The sequence below is a fragment of the Neolamprologus multifasciatus genome, chromosome 5 (assembly GCF_963576455.1).
Source record: "Neolamprologus multifasciatus chromosome 5, fNeoMul1.2, whole genome shotgun sequence".
NCBI lineage: Eukaryota > Metazoa > Chordata > Actinopteri > Cichliformes > Cichlidae > Neolamprologus > Neolamprologus multifasciatus.
In genome coordinates, this window is record NC_140443.1 from 23036199 (window position 1) to 23042243 (window position 6045).

Here is a 6045-nt window from a genome sequence, read left to right on the forward strand (position 1 = left end):
TCCAAGATTTCTCACACTATTACTGTACACATAGTTGAGATGACTGTGTCTACATGTTGAAGCTCAAAGTGAGCATCAGAATGATGAAGAAAGTTGATATAAGTCATTTTGAATCCTTCACAGTTGTTGATGACAGACGGGTTGGTCTGTGTTTGAGAAACTGCTGAACTACTGGGATTGTCCCACACAACCATCTCTAGGGTTTACAGAGAATGGTCTGAAGAGAAAAAACCCAGTGAGCAGCAGTTCTCTGGGTGAAAATGCCTTCTTGAGAAGTTAGAGGTGAATAGCCAGACTGCACCAAGCTGATAGGAAGGCAACAATAACTCAAACAACCACTTGTTATAACCAAGCAATGAGGAAGAGAATCCTGAATGCACAAGACATTGAACCTTGAAGCCGATGAGCTACAGCAGCAGAAGACCGCACTGGGTTCCACTCCTAATAGCTAAAAACAGGAAGCTGAAGCTACAATCCACACAGGCTCATCAAAATGAGACAATAGAAGATTAGAAAAGGGTTCACTGGTCTGATGAGTGTTTGAGCTACTGTGACATGCTGTAAGCAACCAGCATGTCACAGTTCAACCAGACTGCTGATTTCTGCTGCAGCATTCAGATGGTCGGATCAGAATTAGATGAAAACAACATAAAAGCGTAGATTCAATCTGCCTTGTTACAATGGCTCTGACTGCTGATGGTGCGATGGTGAGTGGGATATTTTCTTGCCACACTTTGGGTCCCTTAGTACCAAATGAGCATTGTTTAAATACCACAGTCTATTGTTGCTGATGATATCCATCCTTTTATCACCACAGTGTACCAGTGTACCCATCTTCTGATGGTTGCTTACAGCATGTCTCAGTAGCTCAAATCATCTCAAACACTTTTCTGTAACATGACAGTGAGTTCACTGTACTCAAATGGCCTCCAGATTTCAAGAGCACCGTTGGGATGTGGTGGAACTGGAGATTCACATCATGGATGAGCAGTTCAAAACCTGCAGCAACTGTGTGATGCTGTCATGTCAGCATGGCCCAAAATGTCAGAGGAATGCTTCCAACACCTTGTTGAATTTATGCCACAAAGAAATAATGCAGTCCTGAAGACAATCCAGTGTTAGCAAAGTGACTGATCAGTGCATATCTCTTTAGTATTACAGCTGCTGCTGATTTGAATTTCTTATATATTTGCTGGAAAGCTTGATCTGTGGGAATGCATTTTGTCAGCAATAAAATAAGTATGGATACTTTCAACTGCTCCCTTATTTCCAGTGTGGTTGCCACAGCAGATGGATCCTCATGCTTGAGTTGGCACAGATTTGACACTGGATGTCCTTCCTGAAGGAACCCTCCCATTTATCCAGGCTTGGGACTGGCACTAGGAATACAATAGTTTGCGATCCACTGACGCTGAGTTTTGTGTCTATTTCCAGCCTTGAAATGCAGATCTTTTGCATATAAGGTGAATGCGTTAACCATTAAAGCTTTACAAAAATGGTACGGAATACAAACTACAATATTTGCATCCTAAATTTAGTAGAGTAAAAGCAGAAAGCAAAACACAGAAATACTTAAATAAAATACAAGTACATTAAACCTGTATTTCAGTAAAGTAATAATTTTTTTTTACTTAGTTACAATCTTACTGGTTCTATCCATGCTCTAATCCAGTGGTTAGATTAATGGAACTGTAGTACAATGATATTGTTTGGAGGAGGGGCCCCGCAGGGGCCAATCATATTGGGGAGGTATGCGATACTGCAAATTTCAATAACAATCCAATACCAAGTAATCCAGGTCCAGTATTGCTGATACAAATACTGATACTTTTAAAATGTAAAGGCAGCTTATGGAGGGCAGAGCAGCGTGTCATGAGTTATGAAACGACCACATGCCCCCTCTTCAGACATGCCATTGCTGCACCACATTTATTAACAATTCATCAACACAATTCATCCTGAGTCTGCCCCGGGGTCTCCTCCGGTGGGACATACCCAGGAGGCATCCTTGTCAGATGCCCAAACCACCTCAACGGGCTCCTTTTGATGTGGAGGAGCAAGGGCTCTATTCTGTGCCCCTCCTGGATGGCTGAACTTCTCATCCTATCTCTAAGGGAGAGGCCAGGTACCCTTCGGAAGAAGCTCATTTCTGCCGCTTGTATCCTGATCCCTCCGCGAATCGCTACCTTATCGTGGTGGAGGGGTTTGTGTGTCCCAGGGGCTATGTTGTCCAGGGGCTTCTGCCCCCTGGTAGGGTCTCCCATGGCAAATTGGTCCTGGGTGAGGGACCAGACAAAGAGTGATTCAGAAGTCCGCTATGAGTAGAACATCAAAGGGACAGTTCACCCTGCCCGGGATAGGGGTACCAGGGCCCCGCCCTGGAGCCAGGCCCGGGCAGGGTGCCTAAGGGAGAGCGTCTGGTGGGGGCCTTGGGGCCCGGCCGGGCACAGCTTGAAAAAGGGACATGGGCCCATCCTCCTGCAGGCCCACCACCCACAGGAGGCGCCGTAAGGGTCTGGTGCATTCTGTGTCGGGCGGCGGCCAGGAGTGGAGGCCCTGGCTGACCGATCACCGGCTACCAAGACTACAACCACTGTTACTGTTAATATTTAGTGTGAATGCTTGAAAAGCATTCACAGTATTGTTCTTCTAATCTTTATTTTTCTATTTTATTATATATACAAAAATTTCCCATGTATTTCAATGGGAGACTCTTCAAATTTTCATTCAACTTACTAATTTTTCAAATCTAACTACTTCCACATACATTAATGTAGAGCCTCCATTCAAACTTTAAAACGAAGACAAGACATTCAACTATTCAACTTGTATTTATCTTTTCAATATCTATTATACTTTTTCTTCAGTTCCAGTTTAATTTTCATGTTTTTTTTCAGCCATTTCAGAGTTTATAATGGGTGTGTATGGGACGGAATGTTGGCGCTAGAGTGAGACAGCTCAACTGCTAGAGTGAGAGGAGGGGGGCAATTTATCTTAAAATATTTTCTCAAATTGGTGCTGTGTCCACAATGTTCGCTCTACAGCCATCATTTTACTCTCAAAACGTAGCCATCGCTGTCCTCTTTCATCTAATGTGTTTATTAATGCAATAGGTGTTATGGTTCTTTCATAAATGTCACCAATGCACAGCCTCCTCCTTCCAACTCTTCCATAGACTCTAATGTTAAAATGGCTCAGAATGTTTGTCTGAAAATCAGAAGTACAGGGTGTTTTACACTGTCACCACGTCCATATAATAAACTCCACAGCCATGAAAACTGAGAATTCAGTAGACTAGACATTGCTGTCGCTCACGGTGAAAGAATTTTGTCAATACGACCTGTACTTTTCATTTGGGAACGATTTGTTTCGGGCTGACGTTTCTGTTCATTTTAAGCAGCAGAAGTCAGGCGCATGTCTGTGTGCTTGTGTATGGAGCCACTGGGTGCAGTCACTATAGCAACCAGGCTCACACCTGCCTGCCTAACGAGCTCTGTCTCTCACTGTGCCATGATTCATCTTAAACACTTCTCTTTCAACTGCTGCTGTGTCCACAGTGTTTGCTCTACAGCCATCATTTTACCCTCAAAACGTAGCCATCGTTCTTCTCTTTCCAACACAGTGTCTTTGAAAGCTCAGAAATGCAGACTTTTTAAACTGTGTGGATCCAAGTGGAGGGATCACATTTTAGTAATTCAGTGATTCAAAGAATATGAACTTTTAATATTCATTCAGATGTTATCTGACTCTAAATTTTATTTTCTTATTTCTTAGGTTTTTCTAATTTACATTTAAAACATTTTCAGCTATTTTCCGACTTGTGTAAATGTCTTTTTTGTTTTCAGGTTAAAAATTCATTTTTTTTTTTTTTTTATCTCATTCAAAATTTTTAACTTAAAATTCAGCAATTAATTCATTTCAGTGCATACATTCAGATTCAAGCATTCACACTGCAGTTTCTTCAGAAAATGCACTTTCTAGTTATAGATACATATTCATTTGCTGGTTACCTTTGTTACTTAATTAACTTATTTGCAAAAACTGAGAGGAGACTTTTCATAAATATCCCATCCTTTAAAAAGGGGAAAACGTAAAGAAAATATGACTAATACATATATATATGTGTGTGTGTCTCCAGTGAGGCCTGTCGAGCTCTGCGTGTTAAAACAGAGACAAGTGTTTAGATGTGTAGGTCAATTTGTTTACAGGCCAACTCATTTGTTTCTACTTTAGTGCTCACACAGGGAATGACTTGGGTACAGAGAGTAACAACTGGTGACACAGGACCTCGAGGCTTGCGCTGGTACATTCAGAAATGAGCTGCAGCTGCAAGCGCTGCTTGTAGGAGCACTTTTTTTCTTTCACAGTCAGATGAGTTGGTTGTGCATGAGTGTTGTTGAGCAATAGCCCCAGCCACGGCCCTGTCGGTTGAAACCAACACCCACATGTGTTGTTTACCACTCTCTGTGTGTCCCCCCATCCACATTTGCGTATGGAAATCATTGTTGGATGTGCTCAGTCAAGCTTGAATCATGTATTGTAAATCATTGGTCTGACAAACCTTGCGATATAATATTTAATTGGCACGTTTATTTGCGTAAGCCACGTCACTGCATTTCCAAGAACATAAATGTGTGGCCATAGTAAAATGAAGAAAAAGTAAACATGTAGAAGTGAGCTATTTAACCTCATTTTCTTGTGCTCTCGAGGAAGAACAGATGCCACCTCCAAACGCAGTTAATTTCTACAGAGTAGCATCCCTGTTCTGTTTCTTTCCATTAAACATTTACATCCCTGAAAGTCACAATCTGATCACTGAATGCACAGAAGTGTATGAACTACCAGACACACAGAACTAATAACATCTTTGTGCATTTTCTTATCATGCTGTGGCATGAAGCTCAATTACACATGTATTCTGAGATAAATTGCAGTACGACAAAAATATCAGGAAGTTGTGGTGTTTTTTCCCTCAGTCCTTACAATGGAATAGGCAGGTATTTTCCAGAGAATTTACCCACAAACACACAGCGCCCCAAGGCAATCTAAAGAAGGAGAATGACTAATTGCCTTATGCACGATGTATGATTTAATAGTTTTCATGGATTTGAAATTGAATGGGTGCTGTCAGTGGGTTCAGTTTTGTAAGGCATTAAATCCTTAGAGGACCTGTTTGTTGCCAAACTACTTTTAAAAATTACAGCTTTCTTTAAACTACAAAAAGTCCTGAGAAATACAGGAAATAAAAAGCAACAGTTTCATATCTGCTGAGAAAAAGTGCCACAGTCACCTTGGGGCAACAACTAAACAACGGTTTCTTAAAGGAAACAGTTGAGTACAAACATACACACTTTAAAAATCAAATGTCCTTTAATTTTTTAATGAAAAGTCAACTTCCATTTGAGTTACCATTTGTTAGACTTCTAAATATTTAATCAATTGGTCAACATGATGCCTCATTCACATCAGACGAATGCTTCTGGTCACAAATCCTGAGTCGCTGCTAACAACTAAAGTGTCTGACCCTTAAATTCATGTAGACCATTTTACTGTTCACAGGAAGTGATGTACCTTTAACCTCTCAGCTTTAAGGACTCCACCCACACATACTTAACTCACAGCAGTGTCTGTAGATTGTCAGCTCTGCTTCTGGCTCTGTGGGATGGGGGCAGAGCAGATGCTGTGACAGGAAGTTACTAACGTGGTCCAGATGTGAGGACAAAGACCACCTCCAACCCAGCTGGAAAACGTGGATGACTAGAGGCGGCGACTGCAGACTAGATGCAAGATCCACACATGGAAGGAAATCGAATCACACATTTATTCTTGGGATTTTTTTTTTGTTGCGTTTTTCACAAGTATGACTGAACCAAAGAAGAATTTTTATTTTTTCCGGCTGTCTTGTACATCTCTGTAACTGTAAAGCCATTTTTTTCAAAAACTGAAAGCCACATTTGAAAGCAATAAAGAGAAAAAAAATGAGTCTGTTACCAATTCTATACTTAATTCTTAGTTAATAACATGTATACGCCCCCTAGTGGTGCA